Source organism: Cervus canadensis, chromosome 12 (assembly GCF_019320065.1).
Source record: "Cervus canadensis isolate Bull #8, Minnesota chromosome 12, ASM1932006v1, whole genome shotgun sequence".
In the NCBI taxonomy this organism is placed as follows: domain Eukaryota; kingdom Metazoa; phylum Chordata; class Mammalia; order Artiodactyla; family Cervidae; genus Cervus; species Cervus canadensis.
Window position 1 is genome coordinate 61,987,451 of NC_057397.1, and position 23,576 is coordinate 62,011,026.

General features: G+C 41.8%; 1 long non-coding RNA gene and 1 other non-coding gene across 2 annotated transcripts; one reads left to right on the forward strand and one right to left on the reverse strand.

Moving 5' to 3' along the window:
- Positions 1-2,588: 2,588 nt before the first annotated feature.
- LOC122451250 lies at positions 2,589-16,822 on the forward strand. Its single transcript, XR_006272350.1, has 3 exons — positions 2,589-2,619; positions 7,556-7,561; positions 16,674-16,822. It is a non-coding gene; the product is annotated as an uncharacterized LOC122451250 (long non-coding RNA).
- Positions 16,823-22,614: 5,792 nt separating this feature from the next.
- Positions 22,615-22,707, reverse strand: LOC122451534. The gene has a single exon (XR_006272435.1). It is a non-coding gene; the product is annotated as a small nucleolar RNA SNORD116 (small nucleolar RNA).
- Positions 22,708-23,576: the final 869 nt, after the last annotated feature.

Here is a 23,576-nt window from a genome sequence, read left to right on the forward strand (position 1 = left end):
AGCAACAACAATGGGTTATCCAGGAAATAATTGGTGTATTGGTTTCCTGTGGGTGCTGTAACAAACTGCACCAGTTTGGTGGCTTAAAACAACAGAATTTTTATTCTTTTATAGTTCTAGAGGCCAGAAGCCCATAATCAAGGTATTGGCCGGGCTACATTCCCTCTGGAGACTCTAGGGGAGACTCCCGCCTCGTTTCTTCCCCCGGCAGCAGGCAGACTGCACAACTGCAGTGTGTATGTCTGTCTTCACCTGACCTCCGCGTGGCACCAATCCCCCTCCACTGCTCTCCTGTAAGGACACCTGTCGTTGAGTTTAAGGACCACCCAGGTAGTTCAGGATGGTCTCACCTTGGGATCCTTAATTACATCTGCAGAAACCCCTTTTCCACCTCAAGTCCCATTTACAGCTTCCGGGAGGACATACCATCTGAGGGAGTGGAGGTGGGGAGAGGGCACCATCGAAACCACTGTGAGCTGTGCCCAGTCACTTTAGTCGTGTCCAACTCTGTGCAGCCCCATGGACTGCAGCCCGCCAGGCTCCTCTGTCCATGGGATCCTCCAGGCAAGAATACAGGAACGGGTCACCATGCCCTCCTCCCGGGGATCTTCCTGACCCAGGGATCGAACCCCTGTCTCCTGCTCCTCCTGAATTGCAGGTGGATTCTTCACTGCTGAGCCGCCAGGGACTACCCTTGGATAAGTAATTTTCCTCTTAAAAATGATTTTTAAAAACACTGATGGGTTCAACTTTCTGGGTCCCTTTTCTGTTTGGCTGCAAGGTGGGCAGAACGGAGCTGAGGGCAGAACTCACTTTGAGTCATTGAGTGGCTCCAGAGCATAATGTGCTAACAAAACACTGGCCACTCTCCTGAGAAACAAGCACTGAGGGCTTAGATTGCCGTGCTTGGCCCTCCGGGGGAAGGGGTGGTGAGGGTGCAGCAGTTAGGTTGCCGCTCTCTCCCCGGGGTGTGGGACTCGGGCTCCAGAACTCAGGTGAGGCTCCTTGAGAGTCCGACAGCCCCTACCCGTTCATGCACTGTCCAGCATTTCTAAAAAGCTGACTTCAACAAGGGGTTATTTTGTTTGGCAGACAAGAAAGAGCTATTTTAATAGTTCCCTTTTATTTATTCTGCCTCCAGGATTATGCATTGAAGGCTTCGGTGTGGTTGGCACGTGGTTCCCTTCCAGATTTCTGAAGTTACCCTGATCATCTAAAAACTGGATTCTTAATATATCCAGGTCCTGAGAGCATTGCAGAGCCTTCATTGGTGATAAGGCTATGAATATGGTACCCGGAGTGAGATATCATTCTTTGAATATGGTAGCTAGATTCAGCAGAACCTTCAAGAAAACATTTCCTGCACTGTCCAAAAAGTTCCCATAAATGGGAACATTATAACAGTGGATAACATCTACCAGGTGCTTCCAAGAGCACTGGCTCAGTGCTGAGCCCCTGGCAGGTACTACATTTATTCTTTCATTTAAACTTTATAATAACTCTTGAGGCACACGTTATTTTTTATCATCCCCATTTTATAAATGAGGACACGGAGGAGCAGAGAAGTTAACCACTTGCCCAAGATTGGTGAGCAGCACAGGTGAGACTCAAGGCCAGCCAGAACAGCTCTGGAGACCGTGCTCTTAAACACTTCATCTGCGTCTCCCACTCTGTTTCTCTCTCTTTGGCTGCTCTGGGTCTTCATTGCTGAGCTCGGGCTTTTTTCTCTAGCTGTGGTGATCGGGGCTACCCTTCCTCGTGGTGTTTGAGCTTCTCGTTGTGGTGGCCTCTCCTGTTGCGGTGCACGGGCTTCAGTAGTTGTGGCTCATGGGCTTAGTTGCCCCTCAGCAAGTGGGATCCTCCAGGACCAGGGATGGAACCCGTGTTTTCTGTATTAGCAGGCAGACTTAACCACCAGACCACCAGGGACGTCCTCTCCTACTCTAATTCTGACAAAACTGTGCCCTGGCTAGGGTCACCTCCAGTGTTCCTCCATCCCCTCCCTGCTTTTCCTTCTCCTTCCTTTCTGAGACCAGGTGGGTGGAAGAAAGTCTATGGATTTTTCAGTCAGTGTGACCTCAATTCAAACCCTGCTTATGTGCACCTAGACAGGTTAGATAACCTCTCCGAGCCTCAGTTCCCTCAGTTTAAAATGCTCATTATAATAACTAGTTCATAGAATTGTCATGTGAATTGAATAATATATTGTAGTGAATGCTATGAAGTGCTACCCAGATCACTGCTGGGACCAAGGCACCCTTCAATTCCCTCCCCTGCTGCTGGGACTTTGCCTGCTGACTGTTCAGAGCTGAGCCTCTTCCAGTAATTGCCGTTAGCTGAAGGCAGTCATATTAAAAAGCAGAGACATTACTTTACCAACAAAGGTCCATCTAGTCAAAGCTATGGTTTTTCCAGTGGTCATGTATGGATGTGAGAGTTGGACTGTAAAGCTGAGCACTGAAGAATTGATGCTTTTGAACTGTGGTGTTGGAGAAGACTCTTGAGAGTCCCTTGGACAGCAAGGAGATCCAATCAGTCCATCCTAAAGGAGATCAGTCCTGAATAGTCATTGGAAGGACTGATGCTGAAGCTGAAACTCCAATACTTTGGCCACCTGATGTTAAGAACTGACTCATTGGAAAGGACTCTGATGCTGGGAAAGATTGAAGGCAGGAGGAGAAAGGGACGACAGAGGATGAGATGGTTGGATGGCATCACCAACTCAACGGACATGAGTTTGAGTAAACTCCGGGAGTTGGTGATGGACAGGGAAGGCTGCTGTGATGCAGTCCATGGGTTTGCAAAGAATCAACTGAGTGACTGAATTGAACTGAAGGGAGTCAGTCACTCGAAATTCTGCCCCCTCCTCAGGGATCAACATGTATCCAATAACTTCTCAACTGAATGTGGAGAGAGGGCATGAGCTCTCCAGCTCCTTTACCTCAATTTAGGACAACTCTGAAGGAGCATCCCTGCTCCAGAGGCTTCCCATAGGAGGACTGGCTGATGTTGCCATAGCAACTACATCATCACTCCACTCCTCCCTCTGTCCAGTCCTGCTGCCTCAACCCTCTCAGGTGTTGGTGTTGACATCACTTCCCAATGGACCTCCATCCCCTAGCCTGTTTCCTGAGGAAACTGATCTACAGTAGTTAATGTTTGCAGGATGTGTGACACGTGGTGTACATTCAATAGGTTCTTTCCAAGGTTCCTGCTCACCTCAGGTACATCCTACAGCAATGCCTCACCACTTGGGAGCATATTGTGCCTTGGATTACCTCTGTTTCATCAGAATTTAGCAATCCCACGTCTTACACCCACAGGGGAGCACCTTGTCAAAAGCTGATTAGTCGTGGGTCAATGTCTCTCTTCACCGGGGTGGGGGAGTGGGCCTTGTAACCTGCATCAAGTTGGTCACAGGGCGAGCCTGATTCTAGAGGAAACCCAGTCACACCATGTAGGTGGCTGCCCACAGCCCCAGACATAAAAGGCTTTCAGTGAATGTTTGTTGTAAGGCTGTGATGTAATGATGGAAGGCTGCTACTGACCCTGAAGAATAGACATTCAGTTTTCAGATTTCCAAATAGATGGAATTCAAAAACTAGACACAAACAGTCTTTCAACAGTCAGCGCTTTGAGAACTTCATAACATTTGGAATTTCTGTACCATCAGCAGCATGCCTGAGAAATCTAAGCAGTGTGGCCTAACAGCTACAGGGTAGAGATAGAGCAGGCAGCAGCTGCAACACACAACTAGTGGGGCGCATGGACTTGCCCCCTGGCAACGTTGCCTGCAGACCCTCTGACCACCCCAGGCTGGGGACTGTATGGCCAGGAAGCAGAAACAGTCTGGGGCAGTTCTGTGCATTCTTCTGTGGGCAGGCTATGGGCACTGCAGAAAAGTCAGTGAGCTGTTCCAGATGATGGTCACTAGGGGCCTTGATTTTCCACTTTATTGCAAGATAATATGAAGATGGGAGGTAATATGAATATGTACAGAGTGATACTCTATAGCCAACACTACTGGTCTGCTGTAATGTTAAATGCCTGTGGTATGCCTTTATCAAGGAGTATCCCTAAGCAATGGCCTATGCTTTAAAATAACTAATAAAAATGAACCTCCCTGATGGTCCAGTGGTTTAGAATCCACCTGCCAATGCACGGAAAAGGGACTCTGTCCCACATGCCATGGGGCAGCTAAGCCCATGTGCCTCAGCTACTGAGCCCAGGCAACCTGGGGCCTGTGCTCCACATCAAGGGAAGCCAGCACAATGAGAAGCCCGAGCACCACAACTAGAGAGTAGCCCCTGCTCCCCGCAACTAGAGAAAGCCCGAATGCAGCAACAAAGACTCAGTGCAGCCAAAAGTAAATACATAAAGAACAATAAAAATAACTTTAAAATCCCCAAACCTACTATGACGCAGAAAGGCCACTTAGTATTGCTTATGTTGGGAGGTCAAGAGGTTTGCAAAAGGAACACAAGCTCTGATGAAAGACTGACCTGGTTTTTAAATTGGGTCCACTTTATAAGTTTAACCTGATAACCTTAGAAATTATTAACCTTATAGATCATTCCTTCATCTGTGGAATGAACATAATTTTTCCTCCTAGTGTTTGTTGCAAGAATTTAATGAAAACATTCATTTCAAATCTCTTTGATATGAAATTCTACTCAAATAAAAGATATTCATATATTGCATGGAAATAGCGATATTTAAGCACTCATTGGTGAACAATTTTGGGGTTCCCAGGAAATCTTCCTTAGGCATTGTAGTGGGAGTCTGTTCATTCTGGCCTTTCTTTGGGTAACAGAACCCTTCTCTGTAGGAAATTCCTTTCATGTGATTTGCTAGCAAATGACCTTATCTCCTCTAACCACAGAAGGCGAGAACAAAATTGTCCCCTCTGGCCATGTCATTTGGTCCAGGGATGAATATACAACCCTACTTGGGTTAGTCAGAGCCTTCTCCAGACTATTGGGCTAGAGATATTGGGAAAGATTGTTACTTTTTGCTGGATTGCCAGACTGGTAGGATGTTAAGCTGGGGATGCTGGAGAATGTTTGGAGCAGGAATCTCAAAAGAGCATGAGAGCCTGGATTCAGCCACTCTCGGAACTAGCTACACCTCTGCACTTCCCAGATATGGAAACCAGAGACAGTCCCCTTTTCCTTAAGTTGGTTTGAATCTTGCAACCAACAGGGTCCTGCACAATACAATACTTAATAATAAGTTAGCAGACTTGAATCAATAATACCCATCTATTTCCAGGGAATCAAATAGGCCTTAGCATCTCCATTTCCTCACCTGTAAAATGAAGGGCAGAACGTTTACTTCCCAAGGTGCTTGTGAAGATTCAAAGAGGTAACATATATAAAATTCCTTCTTTGGGGTTCATGAAATGTTAGCTACTCTGCATTGGGCATGGGGAGTCTCTACTGGATTTATACGGCTCAGTTCAGTTCAGTTCAGTTCAGTTGCTCAGTCGTGTCTGACTCTTCGCGACCCCATGGACTGCAGCACACCAGGCCTCCCTGTCCATCACCAACTCCCAGAGTTTACTCAAACTCATGTTCATTGAGTTGGTGATGCCATCCAACCATCTCATCCTCTGTCGTCCCCTTCTCTTCCCACCTTTGATCATTTCCAGCATCAGGGTCTTTACATATGAGTCCATTCTTCGCAGGTGGCCAAAGTATTGGAGTTTGACTTCATATAGATGTTTTTCACCTTAGGGAAAAATATCTACTGTCATCTTGAGTTCCTGGCTACCCTCCACAACAAATTTGCTTAGTTACACTTTTTCTCCATAAATTAGCTTCAGTCCTGTCTGTACAGGACTGACCTCATCCCTAGGTGAGGCAACAACCTCCTAATATTTCTTTAATTGCTGTTTCACCAATCCTCTTCATCTTATGGCTGATGCTTGGAATTTTACCACCAGAGCTTCATAATTTAAAAATAAAACTATTAAAATATATATGCAGAAATGTAGACATATTGTGAGTATGTGCTTCAATGAATTTCCACAAACTATAGCCCTCATCCAAAGTATGAAACAGAAAATTACTAGCATCTCAGAAGCCTCCCCCATGTTTCCTGCCCTAAGCCATTATATTCCTCCGAAAGTAACCTCTGTCTTGATTTCTAAAAGCATCGGTTATTTTACCTGTTTCTTCTTCTTTATATAAACGAAATTATCTGGGGCTTACTCATTAGTGTCTGACTTCTTTTGCTCAGCATTATTATTATAAGATTCATTCATGTTGTTGAGTTACAGTTTGTCCATTCTCATCACTGCGTAGAATTCCACCCTACTATTTATCCATTCAACTGTTAACAGGCATTGCTTCCCTGGTGGCTCAGTTGGCCAAGAATTCACCTGCAATGCAGGAGACCCAGGTTCAACCCCTGGGTCGGGAAGATCCTCTGGAGAAGGAAATGGTAACCCACCCCAGCATTCTTGCCTGGGAAATCCCATGGACAGAGGAACCTGGAGGGCTACAATCCACGGGGTTGCAAGAGTTGGACACAACTTAGTGACTAAGCCACCACCACTACCACATGAATAGTGTTGCTGTAAATGGGACTTTGCTTCCAAGGTGACGCTAGTGGTTAAAAAAACTGTGTGCCAATGCAGGAGACGGCAGAGACGCAGGTTCAATCCCTGGGTCGGGAAGATTCCCTGGAGAAGGAAATGGCAACCCACTCCAGAATTCTTGCCTGGAGAATTCCATGGACAGGGAAGCCTGGCGAGCTGCAGTCCATGGAGTCACAAAGAGTTGGATGTGACTGTATCAACTGAGCTTGTACACACGAATAGAACTTTTAGCTGAACATATTGATGCAATTCTGTTGAATGTATACTAGACTAGATGGATTACTGAGTTGTGAAATATGCTTTTTTTTTCAGCTTTAATAGATATCACATAACATTTTCCCAGGATGTTCCACATCTTTTAACATAAGGTTTTCTTAGTGTTGGAACTCGTTATAAAGATGATAATGCAAGCCAGGGAAAATGGAGTTATGCTTTCAAAATTCTGAGGGAAAATTATGTGTAGATTTTAACACAAGAAAAACTCTCATTCAAATGGAAATATAGAATATGTACACTTCTAGACATATAAAGTATCTTGTACTCCCCTCCCCAAATTTTTAGATTGCCCATATAGAGTAGGAATATGGGTGGTTTTCATTCTTTAGAAAATTTTGTGTACTAATTGTTTCATAGTAAGCGTGTTTCTTTGTTCTAATCACCCATACAGTAATATAATAATAGCTAACCTTATCGGTTGCTAATTGATTACTTATTGATTAAAATCTAGGCCTACTCTAAACAGTCTGTATTTTATGAATTCCTCAAGGCAAATCTTTGAGATAGGTGTTACTATTATCTCCATTATCTATATGGGGAAACCGAAGCACAGGGCGGTTAGGTGACTTGCCCAGTGTCACCTGTTTAAGTGGTAGAGCCAGTGTTCAAAATCAAGGAACGTGGCTGAGAGGCTGGCCCTCCTAAAAGGAAATTAAATGAAGAGAACAAAAAGAGAAGGCAAATGTTGCCAATAATGACGTCACTCTCATTATTTTCACAAAGACAAGAGCTGCAGCTCCAGCATCCTTCATGTTATTTTGATGTGCTTGCTGTGGGGTGAGGTCCTTCACTGGGGACATTCTGTGCACAGCAGTAAAAGGAACATGCCCACCTGAAACCAAGTGCGGCCCCACCCCAGGAACAGTGAGCCTGGGCTCTGCTCACTTTTAAATGCATTTGACACCCTTGGCAGCTCTGGCCATCATCAATACCACTTCACTTATTTCCAAGAAGTCTGGGGTGTTTGGGAGCACTTCCTTGCCTCAAACTAAATTGGCCATTCCCAAGGTGAGCACCTGAATCCATGCTAGGCTGGTCTGAACCTCTTCTGTGTATGTAAGAATGAAAAATATTAGACATCAGTCACTTCATCCAGTTAAGTCCTTTATTTAGTTTTAATAGTAGAATTAAGAGCCTGACCTAAGTTATTTACTCTTCAGTAGATGCCATTTCAATGGATTTTGCAGTCCCTCTGATACCAGTATTCTTATTTCAGCCGTCTTTGTTTCTTTAAATAATTGCATTAAATAAAATCTCATAAGCTGAAATTGCATTGACTGTATCTGGTGACATTTGTGCATTCCAATGCCTCCAAAAAGCCTTGTTCAGTCTGGTATTGAACTGTATCCAAATGGAAACCCATTTAAAAACTATTTTCCTGGCAAGAAACAGTTGATATGAACCTAGACTAATGTGATATTAAAGAGGCCTAGGAAGTTACACAGTTAAAAGTTTGTTTGCTAGAATCCCATGTCAGGCAATGTAAATGTTTTCTCCCTGTGGATGTACTGTGAACTGATTTGAGGTTAACCTGGTTTAAATCCTGGCAAGTGGAGTTAGTGTTTCTTATGCTTGGATTTTGTTATCAAAATCCTGGCAATAAATTATTTTATCCCTATTATATTTTAACATCCTTGAAACCAATGTCTGTATTAGCTTCCTGTATCAAGGAGGGAGAAAATTATAACTCTAGGGATTCTACAGTTTTTCTCCTCGCATCCTTTTGGGCATAAAGTTAAATTTCCTTTTTCGCCTATTTTCTCTCATTTGCATAGTACTAGAAGTACTGGATTCTCCTGGGGCTTCCCAGGTGATGCTAGTGGTAAAGAACCCACCTGCCAATGCAAGAGACTTAAGATACATGGGTTTGATCCCTGGGTCGGGAAGATCCCCTGGAGGAGGACATGGCAACCCACTGCAGTATTCTTGCTGGAGAATCCCATGGACAGAGGAGCCTGGCAGGCTACAGTGTAGAGGGTCACAAAGAGTTGGACACAACTGAAGTGACTGAGCACTTATGCACAGATTCTCCTACTGACCCCACTTTGACCCCTGCTTTCTCCTCAAAGTCTATGGATTCCCTGTGACCCATCCAGGCTGGGCCTCCCTGAACCCCCAGCCATGATCCTGAATTTCAGTCACAAGCTTGAGTGGAATAGACCATTAAACATTTGAGTCCAGCCGGCACTTTTCCTTAACATATCCAATTAAATCTCTTGGGCTGGCATTCTTTCAGATAGGGCAGCTAGGACTCCAAATAATTAAGTAATTTTCCTCAGGTCCCACAGGCAAACAGTCCATAGACTTTGAACTTGGGTTCACAAGTCTGTCTCCGCAAACTATCAATTTGTTTTGATCCAAAAGATGCAAGTGTCTCATTACTATGTCCTCCTTCATTATAAAGATAGAAGGGTTATAATCATCTGCACAAATTCATACCAAGGTGTTACCATTGCCTCTTCAACTTCTTAAAGATGAAATGCCCAAATAAATTAAGTACTAATAATACCCTGCAAGATAATTAGTTATAAAATGTCTTTGCACTTTAATTGGGCAAAGGCTTCCTGTGTTTAGTCGCTCAGTCATGTACGACTCTTTGCGACCCTATGGACTGTAGTCCACCATGTTCCTCCATCCAGGGGATTTTCCGAGCAAGAATACTGGAGTGGGTTGCCATTTCCTTCTCCAGGGGATCTTCCAGATCAGGGATCAAGCCGACATCTCTTGTGTCTCCTGCACTGCAGGCAGATTCTTTACCTGTGAGCCACCAGCTTCCCTTAGGTTAAGTGAATGTAATTCTGAGACTTCAGTGAGTCCTGAGAGGTTTCTGGTGGAAAAGAAGGTGGGTTGACTGATGTGTCAGGAATCACTCGAATCCCACTGTATCAGAAGGTTAGCCTTCCAGCAGTGGACAGTCATACATCGCCCACCTTCGCTGCTCCTACCCCTGCAGTTTAGCTTGATCTTAGCCCAAGGTCTGGACTTTCATGTTTTTGGACTATCCTTGTCCATAGTCCTTCTCCCTCAGCTTTATTTTCCTAGCCCTTTCTGAAAATATTGTGTGCGTGTGCTCAGTCATGTCCGAGTCTTTGCGACCCTGTGGACTGTAGCCCACCAGGCTTCCCTGTCCATGGGATTCTGTAGGCAAGAATACAGGAGTGGGTTGCTATTTCTTTCTCCATGGGATCTTCCTGACCCAGGGATTGAACTTGAGTGTCCTGCGTCTCCTGTATTGGCAGGCAGATTCTTTACCACTAGCGCCACCTGGGAAGTTCATGTTCTGAACATACTGGGTTGGCCAAAAAGGTCGTTTGGTTTTTCTGTAACAACTCATGGAAAAACTCAAAAGATCTTCTTGGCCAACCGAATATAATTCAAAACCTACCATCTTTAACTCCTGTTTCACATTTAAAGAAAAAATAATTTCTTTCACATATCTGTGCACGCCTCACATTATTGTGAGAGCCTACGTGTTCGCTCTCTTCTATTGGGCCTGAGGGATTCTCAAAGGGAAGAACTAGGTCTTCCTCCAGCCTTGTCTTTCTGACTTCTCTGGGCTCACTCAGCAACTATCCCTGGTCTTTTTTCTGCTTCTCGAGCACACCAAGCTCCTTCTCACCTCAGGGCCTTTGCACTTTCTGTTCCTTCTGCCTAGTGAGTTCTTCCTGTATATCTTCACATGGCAAATTCCTTCTCATCAACAAGTGTCCATCAGATGCCATGTCTCTGAGAGACGGTTTCTTTTAAAAAAAATAAAAAATATAACCTACTCTTGGTGAGAGGAGAGATTTTATTTATTTAGTTTTGACTGTGCTGGGTCTTCATTTCTGTGTGTGGGTTTTCTCTGGTTTCAGTGCGGGGGGCTACTCTTCATTGTGGTGTGTGGGCTTCTCGTGGTGGCATCTCTTGTTTCAGAGCACAGGCTCTTAGTGAATGGGCTTCAGTAGCTGTGGCATATGGGCTTAGTTACTCTGTGGCATGTGGGATCTTGTCAGTCCAGGGATTGGACCCGTGTCCCTTGCATTGGCAGGTAAATTCTTTGTCTACTGTGCCACCAAGAAGTCCCAGAGAGACTCTTTCTGAAATCTCATGTAAAGAAGCCTCCAACCTCCAGTCACTCCATCACATTTGGCTTATATGATCTTAGTTCCCTGACCAGGTGTTGAACTTAGGCCCTTAGCAGTGAAAGAGGTGAGTCCTCACCACTGGACCATCATGGAATTCCTTGTTTTGTTTTTTTCATAGCAATATCTGATGTTATCAGGTTGATTTTAATCTTTTAAAACAAACAAACAAAAAGTCTGATTTAACTCCCTGAGGAAAAGATCTTGTCTTGTTCACTGCTGTATTTTTAGCACCTTGAAAGGTAGCTAGCATCTAGAAAACAGTCAATAAGTACTGATGTAATACATGGATGACGAGCAGTACTCAATAAATGTTACTTGATTGAATAACAAATGAATGTGTTTGGTTTCCCCTTCTGATCACTCACATCCATACCTTTCATATGGCAAATTGCTCTCTCCTTTATATTGGAATGACCTCAATTCTCTGGATATTCTTGGAGCTCAAACAGGCAGGGACCCTGTGGAATTTATCTGTGTATCTTCCTTAGCACAAGAAACTCACATTGTAGTTTTCAGCAAGCATCTGAGTCACTCTTTTCATTTTCTTTCTTTCTTTTTTTAGACAGTCTTTAAAATTTTTTTCTTTTCATTTTTTGGCGGCTCTGGGTCTTCACTGTGGTGTGTGGGCTCTAGAGCGCGTGGTTCAGGCTCTCTAGTTGTAGCATGCAGATTCAGTAGTTGCAGCACACAAGCTATTGCTCTGAGGCATGTGGGATCTTACTTCTCCAACCAAGAATTGAACCAGAGTCTCCTGCATTGGAAGGCAAATTCTTAACCACTGGACCACTAGGGAAGTCCCACTCCTTCCATTTTCAGATATCTTACAGAGCCCAAGAAATGCCATTTGGGTTCTTACCAATGACTCCAACTAACCTGGCATTCTGTCTTTATGGGTAAGCAAGCATCTTCATGCCATATGATAATCACTGCCCAGGGTAGAAAAGCACGATCTTCATGGCCAAACCCTTCTATTCATGCTGCAGAGTCTCAGAACCAAGTGTGCTAAAAAGGTCAGGACAGCAGTTTCCTCATGGGTAAAATAATCAGTAGTATCAATTGACTTGTTTCCAATAACCTTGTATTGACCTTTGAACCTCAACAGCACATCAGGATATCTTTCAAGAGCACCCTCAACAATGCCCTGTGCTCGGCTGTGACTTAACAATCAAATCCATGTACAACCAGAGCTTGGGTTATTTTCCCACTGATGTGTGTTTTTTAACTTATACATAGGCCAAAATTCATCTGTCGTTTTTACTTTGCATAGTTTATTCCTGTCATTTTGGCATATCATTCCCTGTAAAAATTTAGTATCATTTTCAAATTTAGAGATTTTACTGTGCAGTCTCTTTTCCAAAACATAATAAACCATTAAATTAGATTGGCCTAGGACTGATTCCTTGGGAAATTCCACAGTTTACATTTTTCCACTTAATACTATTTCCATTACCTTGATACTAATTCTTTATCCATAATAAATCCCTCGGTCTAATCCTAAGGTAAGTCAATTAAAAAACAACTATTGGTGTGAAAAATTTTCAAAGATTTTTCCACGAATAAAATACACTCGATATCTTCTTTTCCCACATGTTTATTTTTTTCCCCTGAAAGAATTTTACAGATTAGCTGGCATGATTTCTTCTAACAGAAATTGAGTTGGCTTTTCTCTAATTGACAAATACTCAGTAATCCTATTTTTCATTCACATTTCCACTAATGTGTAGATATCTCCCTTTTATAGTCTTGATTCCCTTCCACTAAATACTTTAGACTGGGTAAATAATAATTACATCTAGAATCTCAATTTTCAGCTTTTCTTTGTTAACATAGGAAGTAGGTAGAAGAGAGCACTACAAAAACAAACAAAAAACACCATAATCTACCTTACTATTTTAAAAATTATTTTATTATGTGATTAAAAATTATTGTCCATGTGCTACATTCAGCCACTGGCAAACATGTGAGAAAATTAGTAAAAAATGATCTGACCAAAATCATCATATTTTCAGCACCCATTTAAGTATTTCAAAGTTTTTCTTTTCTGTTCTCTTTAGCTTTGCCTCCTAATTAGTTCTATCATCCTCTCATCCAGATATTGTTACAGCTCTTTCCTCAGGCTTTATCTATTTTTTTCCTTTTATCTCTAACTCTTTTACTCTGTATTTAGTTTCATTGCTAATAGCCAGTAGTTGGTCTAGTAATGAATTTTCACTTGAAATACTCATTCAGCCTCTATTTTATAGTTATTGATGTTACTCTACATGTTTTAAATGGACTTTAATGCATGATTCCTTTTTGAAGAACTTGAAATGCTAGTAACTCTTAAAGAAGTTTAAACCCATCTATTATTCTCTAGCATACTTTTCTAAACAATCTGAGCAAATAAAACATCTAACCTTTTTTCTTTATTCTGCTCTCTTTGATAGAAACTCAGTACCCTTGATTTGTTAATAAGACAAATAAATCCTCCTTTGAAAGACATGACTGGTGCTGTATTTGTGCTTAAGAGTCAAAGCTAGAAATTCTAAGCTCCCAGGTAACAATTTTTCAGAATGCTTCTTTAACCTACATTAATTGCAAAATAAACAGATACATGAAGCTAAACCTTCAGGAATCTGTGATAGACATTCAAAGCTTTCTAATGTTTTGAAAAGTCATCAAATATAACCCTTGAACAGATTTGGCTTATTGTTTGTGTGTTTTCTTTAACTGCTTTATTGAGATATAATTTACACATCATGCAATTCACCCTTTAAAGTGTGAAGTTTAGTGGGTTTTAGTACATTCACAGATGTAGCCATCACCACAGTCAATTTTAGAACATCTTCATCACCTCAAGAAGAAACCACTGTTTTTTGGCTATACTCCCCCCAATTCTCCATCCTCACCCCACTTCCACCTCACCCCCACCTCATGCCCTTAAGCAACCATTACTTGACTTTTTGTGTATAGATTCATCTATTCTGGACTTCATGTAAGTGAAGTCACATGGTATGTGGTTTTTTTGTGACTGATTTCTTTCATTGAGTGCAATGTTTTTAAGGTCCAGCTGTGTTATAGAAAAGTGCCAGGATTTTCTTCCTGTTTATTGCCAAAAAGTATTTCACTGCACGGATATACCACATTTTGTTTATTCCTAGTCCTTCCCATTCTATTGTTCTCCTCTATTTCTTTTCATTGTTCCCATGAGAAGGCTTTCTTATCTCTCCTTGCTATTCTCTGGAACTCTGTATTCAGTTCGGTCTGTCTTTCCCTTTCTCCTTTGCCTTTTGCTTCTCTTCTTTTCTCAGCTATTTGTAAGGCCTCCTCAGATAACCACTTTGCCTTCTTGCATTTCTTTTTCTTTGGGATGGTTTTGGTCACTGCCTTCTGTACAATGTTACAAACCTCTGTCCATAGTTCTTCAGGTACACTCTACCAGATCTGATCCTTTGAATCTATTTGTCACCTCCACTGTATAATCATAAGGGATTAGATTTAGGTCATTTCCCTACTTTCTTCAATTTAAGCCTGAATTTTGCAATAAGGAGCTCATGATCCGAGCCACAGTCAGTTCTGGGTCTTGCTTTTGCTGACTGTATAGAGCTTCACCATCTTCAGCTACAAAGAATATAATCAATCTGATTTCAGTATTGACCATCTGGTGATGTCCATATGTAGAGTCTTCTCTTGTGTTGTTGGAAGAGGGTGTTTCCTATGACCAGTGTATTCTCTTGGCAAAACTCTGTTAGCCTTTGCTCTGCTTCATTTTGTACTCTAAGGCCAAGCTTGCCTGTTACTCCAGGTATCTCTTGACTTTCTATTTTTGCATTCCAATCCCCTCTGATGAAAAGGACATCTTTTCTTGATGTTTATTCTAGAAGATCTTGTAGGTCTTCATAGACTTGCTCAACTTCACCTTCTTTGGCATTAGTGGTTGGAGCATAGACTTGGATTACTGTGATGTTGAATGGTTTACCTTGGAGATGAAATAAGATCATTCTGTCATTTTTGAGATTGCACCCAAGTACGGATTCCTAAAATGACAATGTTCTCTTTTGCCATCTCCTGCTTGACCATGTCCAATTTACCTTGATTCATGGAACTAACATTCCAGGTTCCAGGGAACATTCATGCAAAGATGGGCACAATAATGGACAGAAATGAAAAAAAAAATAATGGACAGAAATGAAAGGATCTAACAGAAGCAGAAGAAATTAAGAAGAGGTAGCAAGAATAAACACAAGAACTGTACAAAAAAGGTCTTATTGACCCAGATAACCACAATGGTGTGATCACTCACCTAGAGCCAGACATCCTGGAGTGTAAAGTCAAGTAGGCCTTAGAAAGCATTACTATGATCAAAGCTTATGGAGATGATGGAATTCTAGCTGAGCTATTTCATATCCTAAAAGATGATGCTATTAAAGAGCTGCACTCAGTTTGTCAGCAAATTTTGAAAGCTCAGCAGTGGCCACAGGGCTGGAAAAGGTCAGTTTTTCTTTCTGATCTCAAAGAAAGGCAATGCCAAAGAATGTTCAAACTTCTGTACAATTACACTCATTTCACATGCTAGCAAGATAATGCTCAAAATCCTTCAAGTGAGGCTTCAATAGTACACGAACTGAAAACTTCCATATGTTTAAGCTGGGTTTAGAAAAAGCCAGAGGAACTAGAGATCGAATTGCCAACCAACATTTGTTGGATAATAGATAAGGCAAGGCATTTCCAGAAAACATCTCCTTCTATTTTGTTGTCTACACTAAAGCCTTTGACTGTGTGGATCACAACAAACTGTAGAAAATTCTTAAAGAGATGGGAAGACTAGACCACCTGACCTGCCTCCTGAGAAACCTGTCTACAGGTCAAGAAGCAACAGTTAGAACTGGACATAGAACAACAGACTGGTTCGAAATAGGGAAAGGAGTACGTCAAGGCTGTATATTATCACCTTGATTATTTAACTTATATGCAGAGTACATAATGTGAAATGCTGGACTGGATGAAACACAAACTGGAATCAAGATTGCCGGGAGAAAACTGAGATATGCAGATGGTCCTACTCTAGCCCCTTCCCAGGTGGTGCTAGTGATAAAGAACCTGCCTGCCAATGCAGGAGACCTAACAGATGCGGATTCAGTCCTTGGGTCCAGAAGATCCTCTGGAGAAGGGCATGGCAACCCATTCCAGTATTCTTGCCTTTTTTAATCCCATGGACAGAGAAGCCTGGAGGGCTACAGTCTACAGCGTCGCAAAGAATCGGAAAAGACTAAAGCAACTTAGCCCAATGGCAGACAATGAAGAGGCACTAAAGAACCTCTTGATGAGGGTGAAAGAGGAGAGTGAAAAGGCTGGCTTAAAACTCAACACTCAAAAAATTAAGATCATAGCATCTGGTCCCATCACTTCATGGCAAATAAATGGGGAAAAAATGCAAACAGTGACAGACTATTTTCTTGGGCTCCAAAATCACTGTGAACAGTGACTGCAACCATGAAATCCAAAGACACTTGGTCCTTGGAAGAAAAGCTATGACAAACCTAGATAGCAAATTAAAAAGCAGAGCCATTACTTTGTTGACAAAAGTCCATCTAGTCAAAGCTATGTGTTTTTCCAGTAGTCACATATGGATGTGAGAGTTGGACTGTAAAGAAGGCTGAGTGCCAAAGAATTGGTGCTTTTGAATTAAGAGCCGACTCATTGGAAAAGTCCCTGATGCTGGGAAAGACTGAGAGCAGGAGGAAAAGCGGGCAACAGAAGGTGAGATGATTGAATGGTGACCCTGCAAGTTTGAGCAAACTCGGAAATGGTGAAGGACAGGGAAGCCTGGCGTGCTGCAGGCCATGAGGTGGGAGTCAAACACCACTTAGCGACTGAACAACAGGTTATCCACTCATCAGTTCATGGGCATTTGGGTTGTCTCCACCTTTTGCCTATTATGAGTAATGCTGCTATAAACATTTGTGTACATGTTTCTGTTCTGCCATATGTTTTCATTTCTCTTGGGCACATACTTAGGAGTTGAATTATTGCTCAGTGGCTGCATCATTTTATATTCCCTCTGGCAGTGTGTAAGTTTTCCATGTCCTCGCCAAAAGTTTTTATTATTTGACTTTTTGATTGTAGCCATCCTAGTGGGTGTGAAGTGGTATCTCCTTGTGGTTTTAATCTGGTCTCCCCTGACAACTAATACTCTCAAGTATCTGTTCATGTGCTTATTGGCCATTTGTATCTCTTCTTTGTATAACTGTATACTCAGATCTTCTCCCCAATTTTAATTTATTTTTTATCTTTGAGATGTAAGGGTTCTGATGCTGGGAAAGATTGAAGGTAGGAGGAGAAGGGGACAACAGAGGATGAGATGGTTGAATGGCATCACTGACCTGATAGATATGAGTTTGAGCAAGCTCCAGGAGTTGGTGATGGATAGGGAAGCCTGGTGTGCTGCAGTCCATGGGGTCATAAAGAGCTGGACACGACTGAGTGACTGAACTGACTAAAGGGTTCTTTATATGTTCTAGATACAAGTCCCTTAGCATAAAAGTTTTAATTTTGATAACATGCAACTTATCAATTTTTTGTTGTTACTCTTGCTTTTCAGCTTCATATCTGAGAAACTATGTCCAAATTTGAGGCCATAAAGATATGCCCATAAATTTCTTTCAAGAGTTCATAATTTTCGCTCTTACATTTGTGTCTTTGATCCATCCTGAGTTAATTTTTGTGTATGGTGTGAAGGGTCCAGCTTTACTCTTTTGCGTGTGGCTGTCCAGTTGTCCCAGCACTATTTGTTGAAAAGACTATTCTCTCCGCATTGAATGGTCTTGACATCCTTGTCAAAAATCAGTTGACCGTAGATATATACATTGACTTCCAGATTCTCAACTTTACTTATATTTGAGCCCATACCACCCAATGTGGCATCAGAGTGTGGATGTTGCTTTGTAGTATTAATAAGTTTGGAAATTGAGAATGTGAGTCCTCCTACTTTAATTTTTCTTTTCGGGATTGTTTTGGCTATCCCGAATCCCTTGAAATTCCATATGAATTTTAGAATCAGCTTGTCAGTTTGTATAAAGAAGTAATCTGGAATTCTGAAAGGAACTACATCAAATGTATAGATCAGTTTGGGGATTGTTGACATCTTAACAGTGCTAAGTTTTCTGATCCATGAATGTGGGAATGTTTTTCTATTTATTTAGATCTTCTTTACTTTCTTTCAAGAATACTTATAGTTCTCAGAGTATTAGTTTTAAACTTCTTTTGTTAAATTTATTTCTAAGTATTCTTTTTGATGTTATCATAATTTGATTGCTTTTTAAGTTTCATTTTTGGATTGATCATTGCAAGTATAGAAATATAATTGATTTTTATATATTGATCTGTGCACTGCAACCTCAATGAACTTATTTATTGATTCTAGCAGTTTTTTAAGAGAATTCCTTAGGATTTTCTATGTGTAAGATTGTGTCATCTGTGAATATAGTTTTATTTTTTTCTTTCCAATCTGGATGTTTTTTATTTCTTCTTGTTGCCTAGTTTTATCCATATTCATAAGAAATATTGTTCTGTGATTTTCCTGTAATGTGTCATTTGATTTTTATATCTGGGTAAAATTATCTTCATAGAATAATTTGGGAAGTGTTTTCACCTCTTCTGTTTTTTTGGGAGAGCTTGTGAAGAATTGATATTTAGTCTTCATTGGATGTTTGGTAGAATTCTTTGGGGAGGTCATCTGGGCCTGGTTTCTTCTTTGTGGATATATACATATGTATATGTATATATATGTATATATGTGTATATATGTGTGTGTGTGTGCATATATGTATATGTATATATATATATAGGAGAAGGCAATGGCACCCCACTCCAGTACTCTTGCCTGGAAAATCCCATGGACGGAGGATGCTGGTAGACTGCAGTCCGTGGGGTCGCTGAGAGTCGGACATGACCGAGAGACTTCACTTTCACTTTTCACTTTCATGAATTGGAGAAGGAAATGGCCACCCACTCCAGTGTTCTTGCCTGGAGAATCCCAGGGACGGGGAGCCTGGTGGGCTGCCGTCTGTGGGGTCGCACAGAGTCGGACACGATTGAGGCGACATAGCAGCAGCAGCAGCATATATACATATATAGGCTTCCCAGGTGACGCTAATGGTAAAGAATCTGCCTCAAATGCAGGAGATTCAGGTTCGATTCCTGGGTTGAGAAGATCCCCTGTAGGAAGGCATGGCAACCCACTCCTGTATTCTTATCTGTAGAATCCAACGGACAGAGGAGCCTGGCATGCTACGGTCCACAGGGTCACGGAGAATTGGAGATGACCAAAGGGACTTAGCCCACGCACATATACATATATAGACATTATATTTGATTGCTGACTCAAATTCCTTACTTGTTATAGTTCTATTCCAACATCCTACTTCTTCTTGAGTTAGTTTTGGTAGTTTGTGTTTTTTTTCTGGTTCCCGATTCTCTGCCTGAGCTTCCCCACTTGATTATCTCCCTAAGCACTGGCAGCTGATCAGGCAGAAAGATCAAAGATCAGCAGTGAGAAGAGAACCGAATGCCTGGTAATGAAGTCACTTCTGCTTCAACCCAGGAGCTTTTCTGTACTTGTGGTGAAGGAAGAAACCACTCTGTAAGCTTTGTGCCTTGGGATTCAACGATTCAGACACATGGGACTGTCTCACCAAACTGGAGAATGAAAGAAGAAAACTGAAATAGTGAGAGAATTGTAAAAGGATTCATTTAACCTTTCAAGACATTCCCTAAAACCCAACCCCTTAACTGTGACAGTTATTTCCCAAAGAGAACAATTCATTTAATTTAGTATTAGTGTATATGATTTAAAATCCATTCTTGAACTACCCGTGACTATACCAAACAATGCACAATTAGACTGACATTTTATATGTCCCAGAGACATGAAATTATTTTCACATATTTTGGAATATAAAAGCTGAGCCTTTATTCCAAATTAATTCTCTTCCAAAAAGCTTGGGTAACATGAATCCATTAAACAAATAAAAGAAGTAAAATGGAAAATATTTTTGATCACATATTTGATTAAAATATTTAGTATTGTGTATCTGGAAAAAGAAGCTCCCTTGAGGAATACAAATTCCAAGTCAGATGGGGTTTATTTTAAAGGGAGAAAGCCACAACTATGCTAATAATCCCTTTTAAGATTCTGTAGATAACATGAGACCCACAGTAGCATCTAACATAAACATGTATGGAGATTTGAGAGAAACACAGCAAAAATAAACTGTGAGAATCACCCCTACAGAGTTTTTTCCACCCTCTGGCTCTTTTAAAATCTGTAGGAAAGCATGAGAAATCCAAGGATACTAGAAAAAGAAAAAAAAATAATTGGATAAATGAATCTGTGGACTGTTTCCTTACAGCAAGGAGCATATTAATAGGTAGGTATAGAGGCAGAGTCAGATACAACTGAGTGACTGAGCAACAACATAGAGTAAGAGACACGGATTCAATCCATGGTTCAGGAAGATCCCCTGGAGGATGGCATGGCCACCCACTCCAGTATTCTTGCCTGGACAATCCCGTGGACAGAGGAGCCTGGCAGGCTACCATTCATAGGGCAGAAAAGAATCAGACATGACTGAAATGACTTAGCACGCACGCAAACATAGAGACAGAGAAATTAGATTTATTATTAACTGAGCCAGTTGAATTCAGCCAGTTGGATTCTTTGAGATGAAATTCCAATAAAAACAACACAAATGAGCTTAGCACCAAAGGTGGCTTGTAGGCTCACAAAACTGCAAAGTCTGACTGATGAGATTTTGTTGGATGCTACCTGTTACTCTCTTGCTCTTTCCATCTCTTGCCTTTGCCTTTTTCTTCTTCCTCTCTTTCTTCCCCTTCCTCCTCTTCTTCTTTCCCCTCATGTTGCTTCATTCTGCAGATGGATTCTCTTGTGTGGCTGGGGAAGAGAGTCTCTGATAAAAATAGCTTTTCAGGGATTTCGCTGGTAGTCCTGTTAAGAATCTGCCTTCCAATGTAGGTTCATTCCAAGGTCAGGGGTTCAATACCTGGTGAAGGAACTAAGATCCTACAGAGCTCACGTGCTCTAGAGCCCACATACCTCAACTACTGAACCCCATGCACTCTGTAACCCCAGGCGCCACAAGTAGACCACTGTGCCTCAGTGAAAGACCCTGTATGCTGCAACTAAGACCCTGTGCAGCCAAAAATAAAATACACAAATACTTTTAAAGATAACTTTTCGTGTCTTTCAGAGCTAATTGTTGGTTAAATGAAACAATGAATGAATATAATTGAGGCCAGTAGAGCAGTAGTAAGATAGAAGGCAAGATAAAGGGCCCAGAAAAAGGTCGTCCTTGAAGATCCCTCTGACTCTGACTTCTTTCCTGTCACCAGGACCTCAGAACAAGAGCCTTTCTCCCCACTGGCCTGAGCCTGAGGGCGTTCTGCACATTGCCTGGGTATGAGTATGGCTTTTGTCATTTCCATGTCATCTACCCAATACTCATCCTTACCTTTCTACTAGGTATGGGGCAATCTATCAATAAGACGGATGAGGTCCTCTTGGAAGTTACATGTGAGTAGGTATGTGTGTTGTGTTTGGGGGTAAAACTTCCTTAGATAAGGCGGCCAGTGAAAGCCTTTTTGAGAAAGATGGGGAGGACTCAAGCATATGAAGATTACTGCCCAGGAGGGTTGAGAAAATCTCTGTGCAGGTACCTGCTAAGTTTTGGTCTTAATCACAAGAAGGAGATGAACATGTGAAGGTCACACACCTGCCACTCGTCCCTAATTGTGACCCTCACCATCTTTCACTCTTGTGACTGCAGTCACCTCTTGAACAATCTGGTGTTTTGAAGGGCCCTCTCCACATTACTGTTGGAACTGATCTTCTAAAATGTAACCCTGATCAGGACGCTCTCCTGGGTGAACCTTTCCCCCAGGATGAAGTCCAACTCCCCGGCACACAGCGGCAGCTTTATTTCTGAGCTGGCCCCTGTGAGCCTCATCAGTCACATTCTTGCCGCTCACCTTGCGCTGCCCGTACCGGTCACGCTGAACTCATCAGGGTTCCTCTCTCCTCTTGTGTCCTTTCACATCTTCATGCCTTTCCACACACTGTGCCTTGACCCGAAATTCCCTTCCTTTTTGGGTCCCCATTCCCCTGTCCTCTGAGCACTCATTTCTTTAGAGGTCAACATCTCCTTTAGGAAATTTCTGAATCCCCCTGGGCTGGATTGGATGCCTGTGATTACCTTAACCACATCACTTATTACAATTTTACAGTATCACTTATTACAATTTTCTGTTTATTTGTGTCTTTCTCTACTAGGCAGTATCTTTTTGAAGACAGGGTCCTTACCTGATCATGGTATCTGGGGTAGATTATACCAATAGTAAATATTTTTTTAAAATAGATGTTATTATAGGAACTTCCCTGGTGGTACAGTGGCTAAGACTCCATTCTCCCAATGCTGGGGGCCTGGGTTCGATTCCTGGTTAGGGCCCTAGATCGCACATACTGCAACTAAAGATCCTGCATGCTGCAACTAGGACCTCACACAGCCAAATAAATAAAATACATAAATAAACTTTTTTTTTTTTTTTCAACGTGCTGGACCTCAGTTTCGATGAGGAGACGGTAGTGAGTTCTCACTCATTTTGTTCAGATTTTCCAAGGAATGCATGAGAGGGTGTCGTCATCGATCCTAATAAATATTTTTAAAATAAATAAATGATCATCTAAAAAGTGTGGGAGGCTAATTACAACCTTTCAGAAAGCTAAATAAATTACATATGGTACAAATTTGAAAAATATTTCATGGAACGTGGAGAAAATTGATAGATAAAAATGAAAATGAGGAAGTTGAGCATAATAGATATAGAAGGTATACTGGACAGCTGTTTCTTTTCTGCCTTCCAGGGTAAACTTTTTTCTTCTGGAAACATCTCTTCCCACCCCTAGTGTGGATATCAATAATTTGATTCCATCATCCCTGCCATAGGAATGGACAGGTAATCCAGGCTAACCACCCATAAACCTTGGATCTGGAAGCTGAACCGAGAATAAAACTCACCCTTCCAGTCTCTCACCAGGCCAGGCCAATTAGCATTCTTATGAAGGGACTGATCCCTTTTGGAACCTTGAATCCTGACCTTCTGGGAGCACTTCTGCTATCAAGTGGAGTATTAAGAGAATTAATACTGAGAATAAAGCTAAAGTAGAAGAGGATTGCTGAAAAGTAAAGAAACGGCACCTGATTTAGTTTTTTGCAAAATTATTTCTTTATTTATTTGGCTGTGCCAGGTCTTAGTTATGGCATGATGGAGCTTTAGTTGTAGCACATGGGGTCTAGTTCCCCAACCAGGGATCGAACCCAGGCCCCCTGCACTGGGAGTGTGGCGTCTTAGCCACTGGACTACCAGGGAAGTCCCTGATTTACAGTTTTGAACCATTGCATCCAGCTGTGTCTGAAGTTAGATCTCACAATCAAACTCCCAATTAGGTGAGACCTAATTTTTGTTCACTTGTAATCATAAGATAATTATTGGAGGTGGAATATAACAAGTGTCAAGGC